This window comes from Scomber japonicus, chromosome 4 (genome assembly GCF_027409825.1).
Source record: "Scomber japonicus isolate fScoJap1 chromosome 4, fScoJap1.pri, whole genome shotgun sequence".
Lineage (NCBI taxonomy): Eukaryota > Metazoa > Chordata > Actinopteri > Scombriformes > Scombridae > Scomber > Scomber japonicus.
The window spans coordinates 33,845,551-33,855,407 of NC_070581.1; positions in this window are offsets into that span (position 1 = coordinate 33,845,551).

Below are 9,857 nucleotides of genomic sequence, written 5' to 3' on the forward strand. Positions count from 1 at the left end.
GTGTCACAGCCGTCAAGCTCCAGTTCTCAACAATGATCATAGAAACTAAAACATTTAAACATTAGTCAAACTCAGACAGCTGACAGAGAAACACCACGAGGCCATGTGTGCTGAAGGTGTGACACCCAACCAACCAAGGAAGGAAGGAAACAAGGAACCAGTGTTTACTAGTTACAGAGGACATAATCATTAAATCTCCAGCTTCTATATTAACCCTCCTGTTGTCCTCGAGGAAGGGAGGAGGAAGCAAGGAAGGAAGGAAGAAGGGAAGGAAAGGAGGGGGGAAGAAAGGAAAGAAGGAAGGTAGGAGGGAGAGAGGAAAGAAGGAAGAGAGGAAGGAAGGAGAGAAGGAAAGAAGGCAAGAAGGGAGGGAGGAAGGAAAGGAGGAAAGAAGGAAGGACAAATGGAAGGAAGGAAGGAAGGACAGATGGAAGGAAGGAAAGAAGGAAGAAAGGATGGAAGGAAGGGAGCAAGGGGAGATGGAAGTAATAGAAGAGAAGACAAGAAGAAAGGAATAGAAGACAGGAAGGAAAGATGGAAGGAAGGAAGGAAAAAAGGAAGGAAGGAAGGGTGGAGGGAAGGAAGGAGGGAGGAAGGAGGGGAGGAAAGGAGGGAGGGAGGAAAGAAGGAGGGAGGGAGGAAGGAAGAGTTTAGAGAAGGAAGGAGGGAGGAAGGACAGATGGAAGGAAGGAAAGGCGGGAGGAAGGAAGAAGGAAGGAAGGAAGGAAGGATGGAAAGGAGGGAGGAAGGAAGGGAGGAAAGGAAAAGAAAAGAAAGGAAGGAAGGATTTGACCCAGGAGGACGACAGGAAGTTTAAAGCAGCAGCTGCTGAGCAGGTAGAGAACAGTGACTTTTATTCTGAAAACCATGATGACAAATTATAATGAACAAACCTCCTTTTGAGCCAGAATCTGTCACATGATCAGCGCAGGAACACAGAGGAAGTGAAGTCTACCGTGAAGCTGCAGAGACAAATATTCCATTTAAGAAACAGAGAGAAGGAAAGAAAGATGGAAGGAAGGAAGGAGGGAATGACGGAAAGATGGAAGGAAGAAAGGAATGAAGGAAGAGCAAGGGGAGATGGAAGTAATAGAAGAGAAGACAGGAAGGACAGAGGGAAGGAAGGAAGGAGGGAATGAAGGACGAAGGGAAGGAAGAAAGGAAGGAAGGACAGATGGAAGTAGAAACAGAAATGAAGGCCTCAGATATATCAGTTGTAAACCTTCTTTGAGCCAGAATCTGTCACATGATCAGCGCAGATCATGTGACAGAGGAAGTGAAGTCGACCGTGAAGCTGCAGAGACAAATATTCCATTTAAGAAACAGAGAGAAGGAAAGAAAGATGGAAGGAAGGAAGGACAGATAGAAGGAAGGAAGGAAGGAATGAAGGAAGAGCAAAGGGAGATGGAAGTAATAGAAGAGAAGACAGGAAGGACAGAGGGAAGGAAGGAAGGAGGGAATGAAGGAAGGACAGAGGGAAGGAAGGAAGGACAGAGGGAAGGAAGGACGGAGGAAGGACAGAGGGAAGGGATGAAGGATGAAGGGAAGGAAGGAAGGAGGGAATGAAGGAAGGACAGAGGGAAGACAAATATTCCATTTAAGAAACAGAGAGAAGGAAAGAAAGATGGAAGGAAGAAAGGAATGAAGAACAGATAGAAGGAAGGAATGAAGGACAGAAGGAAGGGAGGAAGGACGAAGGGAATGAAGGAAGGACAGAGGGAAGGAAGGACGAAGGAAGGACAGAGGGAAAGAAGGACAGATGGAAGGAAGGAAGGACGAAGGGAAGGAAGGAAGGAGGGAATGAAGGAATGACAGAGGGAAGGAAGGAAGGAGGGAATGAAGGAAGGACAGAGGGAAAGAAGGACAGAAGGAAGGAAGGAAGGACGAAGGGAAGGAAGGAATGAAGGACAGAAGGAAGGAAGGAGGGACTAAACATGTTTCATTGAAGCAGAGAGAGAGGAAATGATTAATCAGCAGCTCTTCTGATACTGTTCCTGAGAAGTATGAGATAAGAAGTGTTAACAGAGCAACGCCCACTGTGAGGAGATTAAAGTATGTCAGGAAGAAGTCGAGGTGCCAACAGAGTGTTTATTTTATTTTATCAGCTCTGATCTGCGGTTGTGTCACAGCCGTCAAGCTCCAGTTCTCAACAATGATCATAGAAACTAAAACATTTAAACATTAGTCAAACTCAGACAGCTGACAGAGAAACACCACGAGGCCATGTGTGCTGAAGGTGTGACACCCAACCAACCAAGGAAGGAAGGAAACAAGGAACCAGTGTTTACTAGTTACAGAGGACATAATCATTAAATCTCCAGCTTCTATATTAACCCTCCTGTTGTCCTCGAGGAAGGGAGGAGGAAGCAAGGAAGGAAGGAAGAAGGGAAGGAAAGGAGGGGGGAAGAAAGGAAAGAAGGAAGGTAGGAGGGAGAGAGGAAAGAAGGAAGAGAGGAAGGAAGGAGAGAAGGAAAGAAGGCAAGAAGGGAGGGAGGAAGGAAAGGAGGAAAGAAGGAAGGACAAATGGAAGGAAGGAAGGAAGGACAGATGGAAGGAAGGAAAGAAGGAAGAAAGGATGGAAGGAAGGGAGCAAGGGGAGATGGAAGTAATAGAAGAGAAGACAAGAAGAAAGGAATAGAAGACAGGAAGGAAAGATGGAAGGAAGGAAGGAAAAAAGGAAGGAAGGAAGGGTGGAGGGAAGGAAGGAAGGAAGGAAGGAATGACAGATGGATGGAAGGAAGGGCGAAGGGAAGGAAGGAAGGAAAGACAGATGGAAGGAAGGATGGAAGGAAGGAAGGAAAGACAGATGGAAGGAAGGACAGATGGAAGGAAGGAAGGAAAGATGGAAGGAAGGAAGAACAGATGGAAGGAAGGAAGGAAGGAAGGAAGGAAGGAAGGAAGCACAGATGGAAGGAAGGAACATTTAAGAAGAACATTTAAACATTAGTCAAACTCAGACAGCTGGCAGAGAAACACCACGAGGCCATGTGTGCTGAAGGTGTGACACCCAACCAACCAAGGAAGGAAGGAAGCAAGGAAGCAAGGATCAGAAGCAAGGAAGTTACAGAGGAAATATTCTTTTCCATATTTCAGCTTCTATATTAATATTCTGAGTCTCTACTGGAATAAAAACTCCTGATTTATCTTCTACTGGAAGATAAAAAGACAGAAAGAAGGAAGGAAGGAAGGAAAAGAAGATAGGAAGGAAGGACAAGACAGGAAGGAAAAATGGAAGGAAGGAAGGAAGGAAGGAATTAAGGAAAAACAGATGGAAGGAAGGGAGGAAAGATGGAAGGAAAAGAAGACAGGAAGGAAAGATGGAAGGAAGGAAGGATGGAGGGAAGGAAGGACAGATGGAAGGACAAATGGAAGGAAGGAAGGAAGGAAGGAAGGAAGGAAGAGGAAGAAGACAGTAAGGAAAGATGGAAGGTCAAATGGAAGAAAGGAAGGACAGATGGAAGGAAGTACAGAAGTACAGAAGGAAGGAAGGAAGGGCGGCCAGATTGGACCCCTTTGCCGGCCAGTTCTGGTCCACAGGCCTCATGTTGAACCCCCCACTTCAAAGCTTGGTGTTTAACTTCCGACATCAGAACAAGATAAAAATGAAAGAAGAATATTTCCCTTTAAATAAAAACTAGGGCTGTCAGAAGGGAGGATGGATGGAATTATGGAAGGAAGGAAGGAACGAAGGAAGGAAGGAAGGAAAGAACGAAGGAAAAGAAGATAGGAAGGAAGGACAAGACAGGAAGGAAAAATGGAAGGAAGGAAGGAAGGAAGGAATTAAGGAAAAACAGATGGAAGGAAGGGAGGAAAGATGGAAGGAAAAGAAGACAGGAAGGAAAGATGGAAGGAAGGAAGGATGAAGGGAAGGAAGGACAGATGGACGGACAGATGGAAGGAAGGAAGGAAGGATGGATGGAAGGAAAGAAGAGGAAGAAGACAGTAAGGAAAGACGGAAGGTCAAATGGAAGGAAGGAAGGACAGATGGAAGGAAGTACAGAAGTACAGAAGGAAGGAAGGAAGGGCGGCCAGATTGGACCCCTTGGCCGGCCAGTTCTGGTCCACAGGCCTCATGTTGAACCCCCCACTTCAAAGCTTGGTGTTTAACTTCCGACATCAGAACAAGATAAAAATGAAAGAAGAATATTTCCCTTTAAATAAAAACTAGGGCTGTCAGCATTAACGTGTTAATCGCGATTAGATTAATGCAATCCATAACGAGTCATTTTTTTAATCTCATTTTAATGTGTCAAGCCTTTTTGTCCCTTCTACTCCCCCGTAGACGGCTCCTCTAGCTGTAGCGCTATGCTTTGAAGTGGCCTCCTGCAGTAAACCTACCGCGGCCCAGTTTCCTTCTTCCTCTTTTCCTTCCTTCTGTCTGTCCTTCTTAGCTTCCTTTCTCCCTTTCTCCTTGTCTTCTTTTCCTTCCTTCCTTCCTTCCTTCCTTCCTTCCTTCCCTCCGGTCTTCTCTTCTTTCTTATCCCTCTTCTCCTTCCTTCTGTCTGTCCTTCCTACCTTTCTTTCTCCCTTTCTCCTTGTCTTCTTTTCCTTCCTTCCTTCCTTCCTTCCTTCCTTCCTTCCTTCCCTCCGGTCTTCTCTTCTTTCTTATCCCTCTTTTCCTTCCTTCTGTCTGTCCTTCCTACCTTCCTTTCTCCCTTACTCCTTGTCTTCTTTTCCTTCCTTCCTTCCATCTGTCTTCTCTTCCCTTCCTTCCTTCCTTCCTTCCTTCCTTCCTTCCTTCCTTCCTTCCTTCCTCCCTCCTTTCCTTCCCTCCTCTAGCTGTAGCGCTATGCTTTGAAGTGGCCTCCTGCAGTAAACCTACCGCGCTGATGGAAAGTAAGAGAGCTACTGGACTTTTGAACGGCTTGTTTAACTTTAAAACACTTCCAGACGCTTCAGTTGACAAGTCAAAAGTAAAATGCAACCTGTGTCAAACGGAGTTTAACTACCACCGGAGTACGTGGAGTTTGAGTTAGCACCTCCACGCTAAACACCCAGGTGCAGCCAAGCCAGCCTCAGCTCCACCAAAGGACCATTTTGGAGTGTGGGAGTCGCAGCAGAGCCGTGATTGATTCCCAGTTAAGACACTCTGGTAAGAAATGCTTTACATTATGGGCTTAAAACTGCCTTCAAATGGAAAATAACAGGATTTTAAACACGCAATTCAAAACGCAATTCAAAACGCCATTAATCGTGATTAACTATGGAAAGTGCGATTAATTGTGATTAACTATGGAAAGTCTGCGATTAATAGTGATTAACTATGGAAAGTCTGCGATTAATCATGATTAACTATGTAAATTCTGCGATTAACCATGATTAACTATGGAAAGTCTGCGATTAATCATGATTAACTATGTAAATTCTGCGATTAATCATGATTAACTATGGAAAGTCTGCGATTAATCATGATTAAAAAAATTAATCGTTTGACAGCCCTAATAAAAACATTTAAATGAATTCAAACTTGAGTAAAAACAGGAAGTAGAAACAGGAAGTAGAAACAGGAAGAAGGAAGCTGAGACTCTGCAGATGTTTTGCTTTGTGGTTTATTTATTTACAGCTCTTCATTTAACTGAATTAAACATGAAACAAGTTGAGATCCAACAAACGGCGCCCCCTGTGGTCTCATGGCGTCATAACACAAGTTTACTCTGAAAGGACTTCCTTCAAAATAAAATACAGTCAAAGGTCAAAGGTCAGAGTACAGCACAGAAGAAGAAGAAACTGGTTTATATTCGTTTCTGATCCATAAACATGAAGAAAGTTTAACTGCTGAATAAAAACCACAGAAAGCTTCATTACATCAGGCTGAGACACACACACACACACACACACACACACACATGCAGAAAAACAAACACACACACACACACACACACACACACACACACACACACACACACACACACACACTAAATCTGAACACGTTAAAGATAATGATGCCTTTTAAACTTTTGCACATCATCACCTTTAACCCTCCTTTTGTCCTCGGGTCAAGGAAGGACAGAAGGAAGGAAGGGAGGAAGGAAAGGAGTAAGGAGGAAAATAGGAAGGAAGTAAGGAGAGAAGGAAGAAAGGGAGGAAAGGAAGGAAGGAAGGAAAGGAAGGAAGGAGTAAGAAGGGAGGGAGGAAAGGAGTAAGGAGGAAAAGAGATGGGAAGTAAGGAGAGAAGGAGGGAAGGAAGGAAGGAAAGGAGTAAGAAGGGAGGGAGGGAGGAAGGAAGGAAAGGAGTAAAGACGAAAATAGGAAGGAAGGAAGGATCTCTCCTTCCTTCCTTCCTATTTTCGTCGGAAAGGAGGAAGGAAGGAAAGGAGTAAGGACGAAAAGAGGAAGTAAGGAAAGAAAGAAGGAAAGAAGGAGTAAGAAGGGAGGGAGGGAGGAAGGAAGGAAAGGAGTAAAGACGAAAATAGGAAGGAAGGAAGAAAGAGAGGAAAGGAGGAAGGAAGGAAAGGAGTAAGGACGAAAAGAGGAAGTAAGGAAAGAAAGAAGGAAAGAAGGAGTAAGAAGGGAGGGAGGGAGGAAAGGAGTAAGGCATTTAGGAGAGAAGGAAGGAAAGAAAGGAGGAGGGATGGAGAGAGGGAGGGAGGAAGGAAAGGAAGGAAGGCGTAAGAAGGGAGTGAGGGAGGGAGGGAAGGAAGGAAGGAAGGAAAGGAAGTAAGGAGGAACAGAGGAAGGCATTTAGGAGAGAAGGAAGGAAAGAAAGGAGGAGGGATGGAGGAAAGGATGAAGGAAAAAAGGAAGGAAGGAAAGGAGGGAGAGAGGGAGAGAGCAAAGAAAGGGAAGACAGAAGGAGGGAAAAATTAAAGAAAAGAGGGAAGAAGTAAGGAACAGTCAAAAGAGATGGGAGGAAGAAAGGGAGGAAAGGAAGGAAGGAAAGAGATGGGAAGTAAGGAGAGAAGGAAGGAAGGAAGGAAGGAAAGGAGTAAGAAGGAAGGAAGGAAAGGAGTAAGGACGAAAATAGGAAGGAAGGAAGGAAGGAGAGAAGGAAGAAAGGGAGGAAAGGAGGAAGGAAAGGAAGGAGTAAGAAGGGAGGGAGGGAGGAAAGGAAGGAAAGGAGTAAGGACGAAAAGAGGAAGGCATTTAGGAGAGAAGGAAGGAAAGAAAGGAGGAGGGATGGAGGGAGGGAGGAAAGAAGGAAAGAAGGAAAGGAGGGAGGGAGGGAGGGAGGAAGCAAAGAGAGAGAGAAGGAGGGAAAAATTAAAGAAGGAACATTAAAAAGAGAGACGGGGTCAATTTGACCCGGGAGGACGACAGGAAGGTTAAACTTATCGATAAAGCCGAATTCACCTAGAAAGCAGTGATGATGAAGATGATGATGATGGTGATGATGATGAAGATGATGATGATGAAGATAAAAAATAAACCTAAATATATAAAACATGAATAATAAACTTCAGCTTTAAACTAACAAACGTGTGTAAAGAAACAGTCAGAGGAGATTTCAGTTATATCTAATTTAACAAAGAAATCAGGAATGTAGACGTTCTGCTCTTCTAGCTGAGGAAAGGACCCTCCTGTTGTCCTCGAGTCAAGGAAGGAAGGAAGGAAGGAAGGAAGGAAGGAAGGAAGGAAGGAAGGGAGGAACCGTATTAATCCTTAGCCTCCTTTAAACTAGTTCAATATATAACACTAGATTATATATTTAGAGTTTAGCAAAAATAACATTAGTTAACCAGCCAGGGAAGGAAGGAAAGAAGGAAGGAAGAAGGAAGGAGGGAAGGAAGGAGGGTTGAAGGAAGGAGGAAAGGAAGGGAGGAAAGGAGAAGAAAAGAAAGGAGGAAGGGAGGTAGGAGGGAGGGAAGGAAGGAAGGAAAGGAGGGATGAAGGAAGAATTTAGAGAAGGAAGGATGGAAGGAAGAAAAGGGGATGGAGGAAGGAAAGAATGAAGGGAGGAAGGAAGGAGGGAGTAAAGACAGACGGATGGAAGGAAGGATTTGACCCTGGAGGACGACAGGAAGTTTAAAGCAGCAGCTGCTGAGCAGGTAGAGAACAGAGACTTTTATTCTGAAAACCATGATAGAGAACTGTGACTTTTATTCTGAAAACCATGATATGAGAACTGTGACTTTTATTCTGAAAACCATGATATCGAACAGACTTTTATTCTGAAAACCATTATATGAGAACTGTGAGACTTTGATTCTGAAAACAATGAGAGTGAACAGAGACTTTTATTCTGAAAACTATGAGAGAGAACAGAGACTTTTATTCTGAAAACTATGAGAGAGAACAGTGACTTTTATTCTGAAAACCATGAGAGCCTGTGCAGTTATAGAAATATAGATCACAGCTGCTTCAAACACTCTTTAAGCTGCATTTCTTTGGCTGACGACACTTTTTTGAACATTTATAGAAATATTTTCATCTGAACTCAACTTTGAAGTTTCAAATAATTAACCTACAACAAATTAAATCAGCAACTAATTTAATAATGTGTCATTGTTTTAGTCTTCCTCTGGTTTAATCCTAAAATAAGATGACTTCCTGCTTCAATCTTCTGCTTTTAAACTCTTAATAATCACTGTGAGCTTGTTTTTAACCATTTTATTATATTTTATAGAGCAAAGTGTTAAAGGTCAAAGGTTAAAGGTTGGATGATGGTTCATAGCAGCATGCCATCAAACTAACAGGAAGTGCTTCTTGCCATCAAACTAACAGGAAGTGCTTCTTGCCATCAAACTAACAGGAAGTGCTTTTTTACAGCCAAACTCACAGGAAGTGCTTCTTGCCATCAAACTAACAGGAAGTGCTTCTTGCCATCAAACTAACAGGAAGTGCTTCTTTACAGCCAAACTAACAGGAAGTGCTTCTTTACAGCCAAACTAACAGGAAGTGCTTCTTGCCATCAAACTAACAGGAAGTGCTTTTTTACAGCTCAACGATAACTAACAGACAGCTTTCAGAGTTTTGAGGCTTTCAGACAAAGATGACATCATCACTAACAACTATGACATCATCACTTCCCCTCCAACAGAGACAGGAAGCAACCAACAGTCTGTCATTTAATCTGAAAGTTTCAATCTGAATCTCAAAGCCTCGAAAACATTTACCAAAAAATAATAATACCAAACCAGAGAAGAAGAAAAGTCTGGTTTCTTCTTCTCTGGTTGATTTTTATACATCCATAAAATGATCAAACATTCACAGAAGCTGCAGAATCGTCACTTTAATGAATCATTTTAAGTGTTTTTAGGATAATTTACAAGCTGAACTTCAACTAAATAAAGGATGAAGTGTGTTTAATACAATAAACTTTAATTTCAGCTGTAAAGAGTTTGGAGTTTTAATGAGTTTGGAATGAAACTCGTCCGTTTCTGCAGAAAAACATGATAGAAAATAAAAAATAAAAAATAAAAGAAAAGAGGGAATGTGCCATCAGATCAAATCTAGTAGAGGAAATACAGAGACGTGTGATTCTGCAGTTTTTAGACGAATCGAAAAAAACAAACTGAAAAAAACAAACAAATAAAACCCCCCCCAAAACAACAATTAAATGTGAATTTAAAAAAACAAAAAAAATTTAATGTGAAAAAAAATTTAATGTGAAAAAAAAACAAAAAAATTAAATGTGAAAAAAAATTTAATGTGAAAAAAAATTAAATGTGAAAAAAAAATTAAATGTGAGAAAAAAAATTTAAATGTGAAAAAAAAATTTAATGTGAAAAAAAATTTAATGTGAAAAAAAAATTAAATGTGAGAAAAAAATTAAATGTGAGAAAAAATTAAATGTGAAAAAAAAAATTAAATGTGAGAAAAAAATTAAATGTGAAAAAAAAATTAAATGTGAGAAAAAAATTAAATGTGAAAAAAAAATTAAATGTGATAAAAAATTAAATGTGATAAAAAATTAAATG